Source organism: Saccopteryx leptura, chromosome 3, assembly GCF_036850995.1.
Source record: "Saccopteryx leptura isolate mSacLep1 chromosome 3, mSacLep1_pri_phased_curated, whole genome shotgun sequence".
Classification (NCBI taxonomy): domain Eukaryota; kingdom Metazoa; phylum Chordata; class Mammalia; order Chiroptera; family Emballonuridae; genus Saccopteryx; species Saccopteryx leptura.
In genome coordinates this window covers 182179202-182195810 of record NC_089505.1, presented here as the reverse complement: position 1 = coordinate 182195810, position 16609 = coordinate 182179202, and the positions used below count along the sequence as shown (strand labels likewise).

The following is a 16609-nucleotide window of genomic DNA, read 5'->3' as shown; positions in this document are numbered from 1 at the left end:
GAGTGGACAACCCTGTCTTGTTCCTGATTTAAGGGGGAAAGCCTTCAGTTTAGTGCCATTTAATATGATGTTAGCTGATGGTTTATCATATATGGCCTTTATCATGTTGAGATATTTTCCTTCTATACCCATTTTGTTGAGAGTCTTAAACATAAAATTGTGTTGTATTTTATCGAAAGTCTTTTCTGCGTCTATTGATAAGATCATGTGGTTTTTGTTCTTTGTTTTGTTGATATGGTGTATTACATTAACCGTTTTACGTATGTTGAACCATCCTTGAGATTCTGGGATGAATCCCACTTGATCATGATGTATTATTTTTTTAATATGTTGTTGTATTCGATTTGCTAGTATTTTGTTTAGTATTTTAGCATCTGTATTCATTAGAGATATTGGTCTGTAGTTTTCTTTTTTTGTGCCATCCTTGCCTGGTTTTGGTATGAGGGTTATGTTGGCTTCGTAAAATGTGTTTGGAAGTATTGCTTCTTCTTCAATTTTTTGGAAGACTTTGAGTAGAATAGGAACCAAGTCTTCTTTGAATGTTTGATAAAATTCGCTGGTATAGCCGTCAGGGCCTGGACTTTTATTTTTGGGGAGGTTTTTAATGGTTTTTTCTATTTCTTTTCTACTGATAGGTCTGTTTAGGCTTTCTGCTTCTTCTTGACTCAGTCTAGGAAGGTTGTATTTTTCTAGGAATTTATCCATTTCTTCCAGGTTGTTGAATTTAGTGGCATAAAGTTTTTCATAGTATTCTACAATAATTCTTTGTATATCTACGGTGTCCGTGGTGATTTCTCCTCTTTCATTTTGGATTTTGTTTATATGAGTTCTTTCTCTTTTTTCCTTGGTAAGTCTTGCCAAGGGTTTGTCAATTTTGTTGATCTTTTCAAAGAACCAGCTCCTTGTTCTATTAATTTTTTCTATAGTTTTTCTGTTCTCTAATTCATTTATTTCTGCTCTGATTTTTATTATCTCCTTTCTTCGGCTGGTTTTGGGTTGTCTTTGTTCTTCTTTTTCTAGTTCCTTAAGGTGGGAAGTTAAGTGGTTCACTTGGGCTCTCTCTTGTTTGTTCATATATGCCTGAAGTGATATGAACTTCCCTCTTATCACTGCTTTTGCTGCATCCCATAGATTCTGATATGTCGTATTGTCATTTTCATTAGTCTGTATATATCTTTTGATCTCTGCACTTATTTCTTCTTTGACCCATTCATTTTTTAAAAGTATGTTGTTTAGTTTCCACATTTTTGTGGGATTTTTTCCCTCTTTTTTGCAGTTGAATTCTAGTTTCAAGGCTTTATGATCAGAAAATATGCTTGGTACAACTTCGATTTTTCTGAATTTGCTGATGTTGTTTTTGTGGCCCAACATATGGTCAATTCTTGAGAATGATCCATGTACACTGGAGAAAAATGTATACTCAGTCACTTTGGGATGAAATGTCCTGTAGATGTCTATCATATCCAGGTGCTCTAGTGTTTTGTTTAAGGCCACTATGTCTTTGTTGATTCTCTGTTTGGATGACCGATCTAGAGCCGTCAGCGGTGTATTGAGGTCTCCAAGTATGATTGTATTTTTGTCAGTTTTTGTTTTAAGATCAATAAGTAGCTGTTTTATATATTTTGGTGCTCCTTGGTTTGGTGCATATATATTAAGAATTGTTATGTCTTCTTGATTCAGTGTCCCCTTAGCCATTATGAAATGGCCATTTTTGTCTCTGAGTACTTTTCCTGTCTTGTAGTCAGCATTATCCGATATGAGTATTGCTACACCTGCTTTTTTTTGGATGTTATTTGCTTGGAGTATTGTTTTCCAGCCTTTCACTTTGAATTTGTTTTTATCCTTGTTACTTAGATGAGTTTCCTGTAGGCAGCATACAGTTGGATTTTCTTTTTTAATCCATTCTGCTACTCTGTGCCTTTTTATTGGTGAGTTTAATCCGTTTACATTTAGTGTAATTATTGATACTTGTGAGTTCCCTATTGCCATTTTATATCTTGCTTTCTGTTAGTTTTGTGTCTTGTTTGATCCTTCTCTTTTGTTTTTCTATCTTTTGTTTTTATTTGGTTGTATTCCATACATCTTTCCTCTGTTGCTATCTTTTTTATCTCATGTGCTTCTGTGGTGGTTTTTTCAATGGTGGTTACCTTTGAATAATGAAAAGGGTCCCTACCCTGTTCATTGTAGCGAACTATTTTGTGAGTACTTTTGCACTCCATCGTCCTTTGCTACTGTTAATCTCCATCTTCTCCCCCTCTTTCTTTTTGTTGTTGTCACAGTTTAAATTTGGCTTTATTGTGTTCTTCTTGGAGCTTTTACTTGTGGCTTTGTTTTTTTTTGTTCTTTGTATCTGATTGGAGAAGCCCCTTTAGTAATTCCTGGAGTGGGGGTTTTCTGATGATAAATTCCCTCATCTTTTCTGTATCTGTGAATGTTTTTATTTCTCCTTCATATTTGAAGGATAGCTTTGATGGGTATAGTATTCGTGGCTGAAAGTTCCTTTCTTTCAGGACTTTAAATATTGGGGTCCACTCTCTTCTAGCTTGTAGAGTTTCTGCTGAGAAATCTGATGATAATCTAATGGGCCTTCCTTTATATGTTGTATTCTTCTTTTCCCTGGCTGCCTTGAGAATTTTTTCTTTGCTGTTGGTTTGTGTCAATTTCATTATGATATGCCTTGGAGTAGGATTGTTGGGGTTAAGAAAACTTGGAGTTCTGTTTGCTTCTTGAACTTGAGGCTTTAGTTCTTTCCACGGGCTTGGGAAGTTCTCATCTATTATTTGTTTGAGTATGTTCTCCATTCCATTTTCTCTCTCTTCTCCCTCTGATATACCTATTATTCTTATGTTATTCTTTTTGATGGAGTCAGATAAATCTTGTAGGGCTATCTCATTTTTTTTAATTTTTGAGTCTTTCTTCTTCTCTCTGTTGTGCCTCAAGTTGCTTGTCTTCTATTTCACTAATCCTCTCTTCTATCTGACCTGTTCTATTAGCTAAGCTTGTTACTTCGTTTTTCAGCTCGTGAATTGAGTTTTTCATCTCTGTCTGATTTGTTTTTATAGTTTCAATTTCCTTGGACATATATTCTTTGTGTTCATTGAGTTGTTTTCTGAGCTCCCTAAATTGCCTTTCTGTGTTTTCTTGTATATCTCGGAGGATTTTTAGGATTTCTATCTTGAATTCTCTGTCATTTAGCTCCAAGGTTTCCAATATATTAAATTTTTTCTCCATAGATTTTTCCTCATCTAGCTGTGTTACTTCTCTTTCTTTTGTATCCATGATATTCGATTTTCTCTTCCTTAATGGCATCTGAGGGTGGTTTTGTTGATAGTATTAATGAGATTTAATAAAGAATAAAAAGTTTAAAAAAATAATAAAAAAAATAAAAAATCGAAAAGAGTTGTTTTTTTAAAAAAAATTAATAATGAAATAAAGAAAAATAAAATAAAATAAAAATTAAAAAAAAAAAAAAGGAAACTATTCCCCCCCTCCTTTTCTCCTCTCCTCTCCTCTCCCCTCTTTCTTGATAAAATCTTGTGGTGGACTGTGAATTATAAGAAACAATGCCTGTGATGGAGGGCCTGAATTGGGGAAAAGTAATAAAGGGGCCAAAAAAAAAAAAAAAAAGAAAAAAAAAAAGAAAAAAGAAAAAAAAAAGAGCGTATGGACCCACAAAAAGCAAATAAGGAAAAAATTTGGGTCAAGAATAAAATGATTTGCTTTTAGGTGTTGGTTGTCTAAGAGTTATGATGAGAGGATTAAGAGGAAAACGGAAAAATGGGGGGACAAATTAAAAAATTACTATTGTATTTAGTGGAACAAGAACTAGATAATATGGAGAGCCAGGGATGGGAGCACTGCTAGTGAGTTAAAAAGGTGAAGTAAAAACCCGCCAAAATGCCACAAACATAAGTTTGAGTCCCAGATAAGATAATTTGTTTGTTATTGAGGTTTGAATGAGAGGAGATGTAAAGGAGAAAGGAAGAAACTAATATAGAGGGAGAAAAGAAAGAGAGAGAGAGAAAAAAAGAGGGAACCACTAAAAGAAGAAAAAAGAAAAAAAAGGAGAGAGAGAGAGAGAGAGTTAAGGGTTTTGGAGTGCAACCCTCATAGAGAGAAAGGAAGAGAAGAGAAAAGATAATGGGAGATGTAACACTTATGGGTAGTGTAGTTCAAGGAGAGGAGAGAGTAAGACCGGTAGAGAGTTAATCGGCCAAATTGGAGGAGGAAAAAAAAAGTATCAAGAATGAAGATAAGAGAAACAAACGAACAAATATAATAAAATGGGATAGGTTATAAAGTCTGCAGATTATTCTTGATTTTGAGAGGTTATCTTCTTGCTTTTTCTTTTCTCTCCCTCTTCCTGGTCGGTGACTCTGTACCCCGGGTTTTGCCCCTTTGCCACGCTCAGGTGGAGGTTTGCAGTTGATAAGTCTCTATGGCAATGTCATGTATTGTGCTTTAGTCTCGTTGGCAGTCGAAGCTCATTAGCATTTATAGGCTCCGACAGTGAGAGAGTTCGTGTTCCTGGAGCCTTTCTCCTAGTCTTTCCTTCCTCAATTAGTAGCCTGATAATCCAGCTATGGGGTTGCTGGTGCCTCTGCCTGGATAGTAAGAGGCTCAAAGAGCTGGCAACTCCCCACTCTAATTCCACTCAGCACAGGGCTCTGGGTAAGGCTCAGTCAGTCAGAGCTGCTAGCATAATCAGGCGGGCTTTCCGGCCATTCAAAGACCTCTGGCTCTGCCACTCTGTCCGGTAACACAAGCAGGCGCCCACTTCCGCGGCGCTTGGAGGAAACTCTCACTCACTGGCTGCGCACGCAGACCAGGATATACGGCCAGCAGTCTCACGCTCTGAGTGAAACCCCCAACTGCAGGGAAAAGTTGCAGCGTTGGAATTGAGTCTTGCTCCGTCCCCGTGCGCGGCTTTTGCAAGGCGCTGGGGCTGCCCGAGATTCCGCTTTGGCCCACACAAAGGCCCCTGACTCTGCCCCTCTGTGCGATAACACGGGCGCGCACTGCCGAGGCACTCGGAGGAATCGCTCACTCCTTATCTGCGCGCGCAAACCAGGATATGAGGCCGGCCACGTTTCCCTCTGAGTGAAACACCCTCCAGCACGGAAAATCTCCACCGTTGGAATTAGTTCTCACTCCCTCCCGTGCGTGGCTTTCCCAGGGCGCTGGGGCTGCCCAGAGACTCTGCCCTCGGCCCACAGAAAGGCCTCTGACCCTGCCTCTCCGTGGGGCAACACGGGCACCCACTTCAGGGGCTTAGGAAGAAATCTCTCGCCCACTAACTGCGCACCAACCAGGAGACCGGGTAAAATGGCCGCGCCGCTTGTCTTTTTTTGTTTGGGTTTGGCGCGAGTGTTAGCTTGTATTGCCCGGGTTGCCACAGGATCAGATTTTCCTCGGCTTGGATCTCCGTGCCACAGCCTGGTTCGGCCGTTTGTGTCGCGGCCTGGATGTATTCACCCCCTTTGCCCGCCTCAGTTTCTATATTCACAGTTACCAGAGAAAGCCGCCCTGTTTAGGTAAGTGAGGAAGGCGGAGCATTTCTTACTCCCTATTTCCTTCAGGGTTTGGTTATATATTTAGCCAATTTTTCACTCAATCATACCTTTGGGTGTATTGAGAAGCATCTGGAAGCTCCAAGTTTAGGTTTTTCTGTTTCTGGTTGAAGATCTTGTTGAGTTTTGGGGGAGATTTATCGGTATCGCTTCCTACCCCGCCATTACTCTGACGTCATCTCCAACATTACTGTTTTTTTAACCACTCGTGAAAAGCTGTACAGTCCCGATGGACTTATTCCTAAAAATAAAAAAGAGCTTTGAGCTGTAGACTTTCATAGGATATCTTGGTTTCTTCTTTTTTTCCCCTTAAAAAATGGCAGGTAGGCCCTGGCCAGTTGGCTCAGTGGTAGAGCGTCGGCCTGGTGTGCGGAAGTCCCGGGTTCGATTCCCGGCCAGGGCACACAGGAGAAGCGCCCATCTGCTTCTCCACCCCTCCCCCTCTCCTTCCTCTCTGTCTCTCTCTTCCCCTCCCACAGCCAAGGCTCCATTGGAGCAAAGATGGCCTGGGTGCTGGGGATGGCTCCTTGGCCTCTGCCCCAGGTGCTAGAGTGGCTCTGGTCGCAACAGAGCGATGCCCCAGAGGGGCAGAGCATCGCCCCCTGGTGGGCGTGCCGGGTGGATCCTGGTCGGGCGCATGCAGGAGTCTGTCTGACTGTCTCTCCCCATTTCTAGCTTCAGAAAAATACAAAAAAAAAAAAAAAAAATGGCAGCTCTAAGCAGCCCACTCCATCATTTGTTGCACTCAAAACTTTACACAGAACTGTAGAATGGATCAGAACCTTGCCATGAAATATGCAGAATGTTGCAACCTAATTGGAAGACTTTTATAGCACAAGGCAGCCAATTAGGAAAAAAAATGGTGGACTCATTATGAGATACACACATGCATACATGCATACATACATATGACATGAACCTTATAAAGTATTATGGTGCCGTGTTGATTCTTTGTACCGTTGAGTTACTGTAATTCAACAGAGGCAGCCTAGAGAGCTTTCTTTCCTTGTTTTTTTTTTTTTTTTTAATTTTAATTTTTTTACAGGGACAGAGAGTCAGATAGAGGGATAGATAGAGACAGTCAGGAACGGAGAGAGATGAGAAGCATCAATCATCAGTTTTTCGTTGTGACACCGTAGTTGTTCATCGATTGCTTTCTCATATGTGCCATGACCGTGAGCCTTCAGCAGACTGAGTAACCCCCGCTCGAGCCAGTGACCTTGGGTTCAAGCTGGTGAGCTTTTTGCTCAAGCCAGATGAGCCGGCGCTCAAGCTGGCAACCCCAGGGTCTCAAACCTGGGTTCTTCCGCATCCCAGTCTGACGCTCTATCCACTGCGCCACTGCCTGGTCAGGCTTTCTTTCCTTGTTTAATGCCATCAAGCAATTGCTTGAAGGCTTCTATCCCTTTCCTGATTTGATAGCACCTCTTGCTCTTCACATGATGTAGTCCTGGGGTCTCCTCTGATGACTTGTCAGGAGCTCTGTTTTCATTGTTTCAGATTACAAAGGCAAAGGCGTTAGGAATGAGCCACGTGGTTGTGTGGGTAGGTGGAGTTAGTCTCCACAATGTGCCTGCCTCATTCAACGACAGCCTTGGTAGAAGTAATTGTTAGGGCCCAGTCTTTGTACTTCAACTACATCATTGTGATCTGGTGATGTCCAATGTCTACATCCCTTACCTAAGGCTTTTTCTGGAACTGGAGCATACCACTCTGCTCTCATACTTTTTTTTTTGTATTTTTCCGAAGCTGGAAACAGGGAGAGACAGTCAGACAGACTCCCGCATGCGCCCGACTGGCATCCACCCGGCATGCCCACCAGGGGGCAACGCTCTGCCCACCAGGGGGTGATGCTCTGCCCCTCCGGGGCGTTGCTCTGTTGCGACCAGAGCCACTCTAGCGCCTGGGGCAGAGGCCAAGGAGCCATCCCCAGCACCCGGGCCATCTTTGCTCCAATGGAGCCTCACTGCGGGAGGGGAAGAGAGAGACAGAGAGGAAGGAGAGGGGGACGGGTGGAGAAGCAGATGGGCGCTTCTCCTGTGTGCCCTGGCCGGGAATCGAACTCGGGACCCCTTGCATGCCAGGCCGATGCTCTACCACTGAGCCAACCGGCCAGGGCCTCTCATACTTGACACAAGTTGGAAGTGTTATAGAATCAACATCACTTAGGAACAGCCCTCAACTGAGGACTTTTGGTAGTTGATGTGAGCCTAGCATCCTTGACTCTCAGGCAGGATAATTTTGAGGTGCATGGTTTGCCTTGTTTCCCAGATCTCCCTTACAGAACCATCCACTGTGGCAGCTGTTTTGATGAGTCATTCTTATTGGTGTCCTTTCTCTCCCTGCATCGCCCCCCGCCCCCACTCCCTGATCAGTGCTGCTTCTACCTTCCAAATTACCCACTTGTGCTGAGATCCTTGTCTCTGAAGCAGCTTCTAGAGGATCCAAGCAGGCAAGATGCCACACTCAGCTTTGCCTCCCTCTCTACACTTCTTGTCATTCATCACCCTTTGAAATTCTAAAATTGGGCTATTGATAGCCATGTCTGTGCAATATGAGCCTTTTTTCCTGGCCAGAGTTGATTGGATCAGGGAGAGAGAACAGCTGGACTAGAATATGAAGCATGGTAAGGATGAGTGGGAGTTAGGAGGTAGGGGAGAAGAGAGAGAGATAGTGAGACAAAGAACAAATAAGAGACAAAGACTGACTGAGTGAATCTTTCCCCAGGTGGGGACTGAAGCATGCACTCTTGGGAGCTAGAAGTATACTCTGCAGGAGATCCCAGGGAGCGTAGGCAGCTCCAGTAGTCTGCAGGGAGAATATGAAGCGAGTGTGTAGTGGAAAGCAAAGGTAAGGGACACGAAAATACTGCTGTGGTTTGGCAACCTTCCAGTTTGTGGCTCCAATCCTTTCACTGTGTGTGGAGCTCTTGTGTCCTCTGCTCTCTTGGTGCCTGAAGACAGTGTCCTTTCGTGTGCTGGAAGTTGCAGAGGGAGGAAGCTGGATCCCTAGAAGTGTGGGCTTTGTGTATGGGAGGTGGGTGGGCACTGAGGTCAGGAGGCTGTGGTACCACCTGAGGAAGAAGACTGTGAGATCGATAGGTCACTGACCGGGGCACTCCTTGACAGCACTTCTGAAGACCTGGTGTAAATGTGACAGGGAGATTGACCACCAAGCTCCATGTCCTTGGGAACATTGATAAAGGAGAGGAAAGCTGTGAGGGGATATCTTTGCAGCTTGCCCAGGGTGGCAGGTCGTGATGGATGGAGAGAAGCAACTTCTAGCCCTGGTACTAGGCAGCAAAGAAGAAATAGTGGCTGTTTAGGACTGAAGAAGAAGTTCTTCCTCATTTCTCTGAGTGGAGCAAGTGAGCTCTGGGGTTGTTACTATGTGCTGCAGGGTGGTGGCGGCATGAGTGTCATTTATCATTGGCCATTCTAACTGACCTTGTCAAGTGGGGCGTCTCAGTCAGTCTGGGTTGCTAAAAGAGAAATATCATAGACTGGTGGTTTATATAGCAGACATTTATTCTCACAGTTCTGGAAGGTCTAAGTCTAAGATCATGGCAGCGGCAGATCTGATGTCTGGTTCCACCATTCTGCTGTATCCTCACCTGTGGGGGATGAAGGAGAAGAAGAGAGAGAGTGAGGGAGAGAGCTTTGAACCTTCTTATAAGAGCACTATCCTAACAAAAGCTCCACCCTCACGACTTAATCACCTCTCAAAGACGCCACCTCCAAATACCATCACACGGGGTGATTAGGGCTTCAAAATATACATTTTCAGAGTGAGATGCAAATATTCAGAACAGAGCATGGGGGCTGCAACTGAGATGTAATTTAATTAAGAAATTCAAATAAACACTTCTCATAATACTACAGGTGTGGTGGGAGAATTCATACTGTTAACATTTGTACATTTGGGTACTTGTTACAATAAAGGGTAATCATTATTTATGGCTGTATTTTGCCCACAATAAAATTTCAGAAGTGATTGCTTCTTGGGGATGCTTTTAGGTGAAAATATGTAATCTCTTCCTTCACCTATTATAAAGGTTAGACAGGAGTGCAAAGAAAATAGGGTTATCTAAGAAATGGTAGATTGAGGTTGGACCTGTAAGAGAGGTAGATTAAACAGGGGAACTGACTCCAAGGAAGGGGAGTATGTCAGGAAGTGACTGGACAGACAGAAAGACTGAAGAACAAGGCTAAGTGGCTTGATCATGCTTCAGGTTACAGGGACTCTGATGCCAGATACCAGCCATGGCCACCCCTGCCACCACAGTACACTGATAGCATTGTCGTGGGTGGACTCTACCTTATGCTGTCCTTGCTTTTGCGTCATTTTGTTATAGGCTCAGAGTCCTGTGGGGAGACTCAGGTTGGCCAGGCACGTGCTGTTTTCTCAGATTCAGCCTCCAAGGCGCAGGGACAATGAGCATCTGGCTTTCTGGCTGCCATGGTAGAAGGTGTGATTCCCACCAGGACAGGGGCTTCCCCAAACGTGGTAGCTGAAAAACCTCTCACTTAAAGTCACTGTAATATGTAAGTGTCCACAGTGCAAAACACCCTACACTTAAGGCCCCATGGGTGGGTTGGTGGCTGCTTCTGTCTTCTCATGTGGCACAGTCTCTCTGCCTTATCCTGTCCACTTCCATGGCAGTAATCTCACTGCTATGCCCCTAAATCTGAAGTTGCTAGCTTAGTTACTCTCTCTCACCTCTCTCCTGAGTTTCAGACTACTATATTCAACTGACTACTCCACACAGCATCTTAGATGTCCCGCAAACTCAACTGAACTCCTTATGTTTTAGAAAGTCCGTATGGGAAGTGGTTAATGTTATGAACCCTGGAACCAGATAGCCTGAGTTCAAATTTTCTACTCCAGTGGTCCCTAACCCCTGGGCCGCAGACCGGTACCAGTCCGTGGGTCATTTGGTACTGGATTGCAGAGAAAGAATAAATAACTTACATTATTTCCATTTTATTTATTTATTTATTTATTTATTTATTTATTTATTTATTTATTGTATTTTTTTTTCTGAAGCTGGAAACGGGGTGAGACAGTCAGACAGACTCCCGCATGCGCCCGACCGGGATCCACCCGGCACGCCCACCAGGGGCTACGCTCTGCCCACCAGGGGGCGATGCTCTGCCCCTCCGGGGCGTTGCTCTGTTGTGACCAGAGCCACTCTAGCGCCTGGGGCAGAGGCCGAGGAGCCATCCCCAGCGCCCGGGCCATCTTTGCTCCAATGGAGCCCCGGCTGCGGGAGGGGAAGAGAGAGACAGAGAGGAAGGAGGGGGGGGTGGAGAAGCAAATGAGCGCTTCTCCTATGTGCCCTGGCCGGGAATCGAACCCGGGTCCCCCGCACGCCAGGTCGATGCTCTACCGCTGAGCCAACCGGCCAGGGCCTCCATTTTATTTATATTTAAGTCTGAATGATGTTTTATTTTTAAAAAGTCACCAGATTCCCTCTGTTACATCCATCTAAGACTCACTCTTGATGCTTGTCTCGTAAGTTCGACAATTATATTTAAAAATACCACAGTTTTTACACCCGTTGTATAATTTTATTTTGTGCATTTATCTGTCTCACCCTAACGGCCGGTCCATGAAAATATTTTCTGACATTAAACTGGTCTGTGGCCCAAAAAAGGTTGGGGGCCATTGCTCTACTCCACCATTAGCTATGTAACCTTGAAAAGTTGCAGACTTGTGGTTTGCTCTTATCCTCTGTAAAATGGTATTAAAATCTATTTCATAATTGATGATACTTCAATACATGAACAACACCTAGACTATTGCCTGACACACAGGAAGTGCAGTTCTATTTTCCATTACTCTTGGACCTCCCTTATTTTCTTTTCTCAGTTAATATTCCTTCATCATACAGGCTAACAACTTCTAGGTCTCACTTGACTTCTTTTTCTTTTCTCTTCAATGCCCATATTTATCACTTTCAAAGTCTGTTGATTTTTTTTAGAGATAGAGAAACAGAGACAGTGAGATAGAAAGGGAGAGAGATGAGAAGCATCAACTCATAGTTGCAGCACTGTAGTTGTTCACTAGTTGCTTCTCATACGTGTCTTTTTTTTTTTTTTTTTTTTTTTTTTTAACAGGGACAGAGAGAGTCAGAGAGAGGGATAGATTGGAACAGACAGAAAGGAACAGAGAGAGATGAGAAGCATCAATCATCAGTTTTTTGTTGCGACACCTTAGTTGTTCATTGATTGCTTTCTTATATGTGCCTTGACCGCGGGCCTTCAGCAGACCGAGTAACCCCTTGCTCGAGCCAGCGACCTTGGATCCAAGCTGGTGAGCTTTTTGCTCAAGCCAGATGAGTCCGTGCTCAAGCTGGCGACCTCGGAGTCTCGAACCTGGGTTCTTCCGCATCCCAGTCCGACGCTCTATCCACTGCGCCACTGCCTGGTCAGGCTCTCATACGTGTCTTGACCGGGGGGGACTCCAGCTGAGCCAGTGACCCCTTGCTCAAGCCAGCGATCTTGGGTTCAAGCCAGTGATCTTTGGGCTTAAACCTGCGACCATGGGATTATGTCTATGATCCCATGCTCAAGCCGGTGACTCTTCGTTTGACTCGGATGAGCCTGTGCTCAAACTGGCAACCTTAGAGTTTCAAACCGGGGACCTCAATGTCCCAGGTCTACACTTTATTCATTGTGCCACCCCCAGTCAGGCAACTTTTCAAATTCTTAAATGCTTCTTCTTTTCTCTAATCTCATTGTCACTTTCTTGGTTTTGACCACCATCATCCCTTTCTTGGATGATTGTAACAGTCCTCTGACTAGCTTCTTAGCCCAGGTAATTCCAAATTAAAGAAGGAAATATAATTATCTCACATGTTAACAACAAATAACATTTTTGAGTTTCTACTGTTAGCTGGGAAATGTTCTAAGAGCTTTCCATGAATTAATTAGTTCATTTAATTGTGACAGCCACCTGCTGAATATGTAATTTTATGATGCCCCTTTTGTAGATAGGGGAACCAAGGCACAGAGTACATATGAGACTTGTCCAGGGTCACACAGCAATAATGGCCCAGGTAGGATTTGTATCAAAATATGACATTTAAAACATAGTATCATAAAATGCTAAACCAAGTTTTCAAAAATAGAGATTATTCAATCATAATAGTATTACTGCTCAATACTATGAATACTACTATATTTACAGTTATTACCTGCCACTTAGAATGCTTTAAATTTGCAAAGTGCTTATTCCTACTAGCTTTCTGGAATACAAATTATGCTTGAATTAATTGTTTACTTCTTGTTCTTTCTTTTGCTTACTTTTACACCTCTATGTATATCTCTATCTCTATCTCTATATTTATATCTCTGTGTGTGTGTGTGTGTGTGTATGCATGCATGCATGTAGCTGTTTATATGGTCTTGTTTCTAACTGGCCAAATTTTTTTCCCTTCACCTTTTAAATTTTTTTTTTTTCACTTTTAATTTTTTAAAAATTGGATTTGTTTGCCTTTGTGTTTTGCACTGTTTTCTAAACCTGAGCCAATGGGTCTCCGTCTAGAGGTGTGCCTCTCTGCAAGACCGCCATGCCCCCACTTTCTTATCTCATCTCACTGGTTGCTGGGTTCAGACTCTCTTCTTTTCTTATAGCTTTTCTCTTCTCTCTCTTCCCCTATGATTCCCATACCTTTCTTGAACACAAGCAGTTATCTAGGGAGTATCAGAGGTGATTAGAGAACCACAGAGAGGTAGGGGGCCATTAGCCTTCACTTCCACTGTTAGAGCAGAAACAGACACTGAGAAAAATGAACTGGCTCCCAGGTCGCCAGGAGAACTTATAGGGCAAGACTGTGAGGTGGGAGCTCAATGCTCCCCTCATCCTCTACTAAGAGCTTGTGAATGCTTACAGGTAATATTAGAGGAAAACTAAAATTGTTAAGCGTTCTAGAGCCATCTTGGATGGGCAGAAAATAGTGGGCATTTGGATCTACCAATAGAGGGGGCCTGAGCTTTGCCTGTCACAGGGGAGCTGGACGCTAAGTGGATGCAAACGGAGATGTAGAGGCATGCAGTTACAATACTATTTGTTACAGGGCAGAAATCAGTGTAAGTTAGGCCAGCCCTGGCCTTCTGCCAAAGGATTCTATTTCCTGAATTACTCAAAGCATTTTGCTCAGGCTGCCCCATAGTCCCAATCTACAGCACAGAGTGGCTCCAAGGCCACTATCTTTCTGGCCACACTTGCCAGCACAATCGTGTCCCAGTTTGAGGCCTCCTAGGGCCCTCCTGTGCCCCACAGCAGATAATTTCTAATCGCCCTGGGTAACCCTTCTCCACCCTGGCCTTCAGTGCCCCATCAGCATGTGTTCAGTGCCTTGAGTCACTCCCTAGGACAGCCATTGGCACACATGTGGTGCAAGGGCTCACAGCCATCTAGAGCGGAGGCTGGGTTCTTGGGGACACTGGGAGAAAACAAGGTGTCCCACGGTCACTTCAGGTATGTCCTTTGGGATTTCCACCCTGCAGTCTCAGGGGCATGCAGCATCTGATTCCTTGGCTGCTGCACCCTGGAGTCTGTCATCAGAGTCCCAGCAGGGCCGGTAGCTGCAGCCATGAAGCTGGGCTGCTCTGTTTTTTCTCAACGGTTAACTTGTCCCAGCTCCTCTTTAATGTCAGATATTTTCCCATGAACCCCAGGGGTAATGTTTCCCCTCCTTATCAGCCCTAGCAACCAGAAGCCCAGTTTCCAGGAAGGCAGCCACTTGAATCAAACTGTTGCAATCCACTCCCCAGCCGGATGACTGACATGGCATCGACGCCCTAGCACTTAGGAGCAGAGTGTTTTCTTAGCTGTGACCACATGACATCATTTCCAACTGGCCAGTCTTCCTCCTCCTCTGCCACGTGGCCTCCCCACCTCCAGCCTTTCTCTTCTCTGCAGTCTGGGGTGTTGTTTTGTGGAATGATGGGAATGTTTTGGGCTTTTTGAGGGTGCTAATTTCTCAAAATATCTCATGCCCTGGTTGTTCAAACTACCTCCCTGGGACATGGCTCAGGCCTCTGGGATATGGCTTAGCTGGCTCAGCTGGGGTGGCCGGACTGGGCGGCCCTGAGGCAGACCCTCCCCTTCAGAGGATGCCACCTTCCCTGAAGTGAGGTGAAATGCTATTTCTCTGAGCCCCACACACTGAGAGGCATCTGGAAAAATAACTATGATGCCTGCATGCGATTGTTAGGTCCTTCCATGCCTGGCAGTGGTCTTAGAGGAAGTTTTCTGGTGATTTGGTGAGTCACGAGAAAGCAGGGCTGTGTCTTGTGGTCTGAAGAGGTCCTTTGCCTAGCCATACATGTCTTCCCAAGAGAACCAATGAATGACGTGGTCACTCTGGCTGAGCTGTCTTTCCATAGCTGCTCTGGGGGCCCTCTGGCCCCACGGTTGCTTCTCCCATTTCAATTTCCATGCCCTCTCCATTTTGTAACTCAAGGAGCTCCTCTCTGAAGAACAGCTGACACCCCAGCCGGATCCCGGCCGTGGCACCTGGTGAAGGGGTGATGGGCACTGACTTGCAGGCATGCTCTGGGGCACCCTGTCTTAGCTGCCATGAGTCACTGGAAGGTGAGCAAGTGTGCTGTAGGGTGGGGACCTTCAGTGCCAAACCCAGAAGACCTGGCAAGCCCATGTGACAAGAGATGTTCAAAGCGTCTCTCATGGAGACCCCTCCAGGGGGGGCCCTCTCACCACATCTTCATCTATCGTCTCCATGCCCCCCCCAGAAGGGGGCCAACTGCTCATTCAGGCTGCATGTGTGGCTAAACTGCTGGATATGCACAGACACATTGTAGAACTGGAAAGTTCACAGGACATTTGTAAACTCCAGCCCTTTACTTTACAGATGAAGAAACAAAGTCCATCACACCCCAGCCCTTTACTTTACAGATGAAGAAACAAAGTCCAGAGGTGATATAACTTGTCCCAAGTCAGGGTAAAACTGGGCTTTTACCCCAGCCTCCTCTCAGAGCCATTATTCCATACACCTTGCTCCGCTTACCCCAGCCCGGTCCCTGTGTCCCTGTGTCCCTCCCTATGCATTTGCAGGTTTCACCGGAAGCCCAGCACACTCTGGGTTAGGTGCTAAGTGTCAGCCTGGAGATGAAAGGCTATGGAAAACGTGGATTCCATCCCTCCAGCGGGTCCCTGCACACTGCTGGCTGGCCCCTTCTGTCACACCCCTTGACCCCTTCCAAAGTGTTGGCTTTTCCTTCTGGGTCAGATTAAATCTTCAACTCCTTATTCTTGGGGGAGGGATAGGCAGGGTGCCAGCTTATGGTGACTGTTCCCTGCCTTCAGCTGTTTTTTTTTATTATTGAGCGCCTGAAGTGAGGAGAGCCAAAGGGTCCTGGGAGCAAAGCATGTCATTTCGGGAGTGGCTGGCAATGCTAGTGTCCGTGGCAGAGTGTCACAGTGGCAGCCAAGATGTCCTCAACCTCTGCGCTATTCTATCGCTCAATGCTAAAATGGATGTTTCAGAGGATGCCCTGAAAGGTGACAACACGGACAAAGTTTCTGTGGCTTGGGCTTCCGGGATTCGCGGGCACCTTCTCTCAGAGCTCTGGAATGTCATGCATTTGTTTATGTCAGGCAGGGTACGTACCCTTCCACTCAGTCTACCTCTGCTTCCTCCAGGCTCAGCATGCCATTGACATCTAATAAGTGTGAGAAAATAGCAACATCTGAGCCACTGACCTTCACATAAATGCCTTAGAGACCAGAGCCAGAGCAGTTCCTTCTTCGGGCCAACAAACAAGGCCTGCCTGGAAGGAAAAAATAAGAAATGGGCTAGCAGCGTTGGGGCCTTGGACACTGGGGCTCTGGGAGTGGGGTGGAGTCTGCCCCAAACCCAGCAGGGGTCAGAGGTCAAATTAAATGGAATGGGGCCAGACACTTTACCAGAGATGCCAGAGCCAGCTGTGTGGCCTCTGCACACCAAGGGCGATGGCCTTGCCCCACCTAGCCCAACCCTCCAGACCTTTCTGTGCTTCTCAGGACAGCAG

The 16609-nt window shown here is 45.0% G+C and overlaps 1 non-coding gene across 1 annotated transcript; it reads left to right on the top strand.

Annotated features, from left to right (window-relative positions):
• Positions 1–5897: 5897 nt before the first annotated feature.
• On the top strand, positions 5898–5973 carry TRNAT-GGU (transfer RNA threonine (anticodon GGU)). The gene has a single exon. It is a non-coding gene; the product is annotated as a tRNA-Thr (tRNA).
• Positions 5974–16609: the final 10636 nt, after the last annotated feature.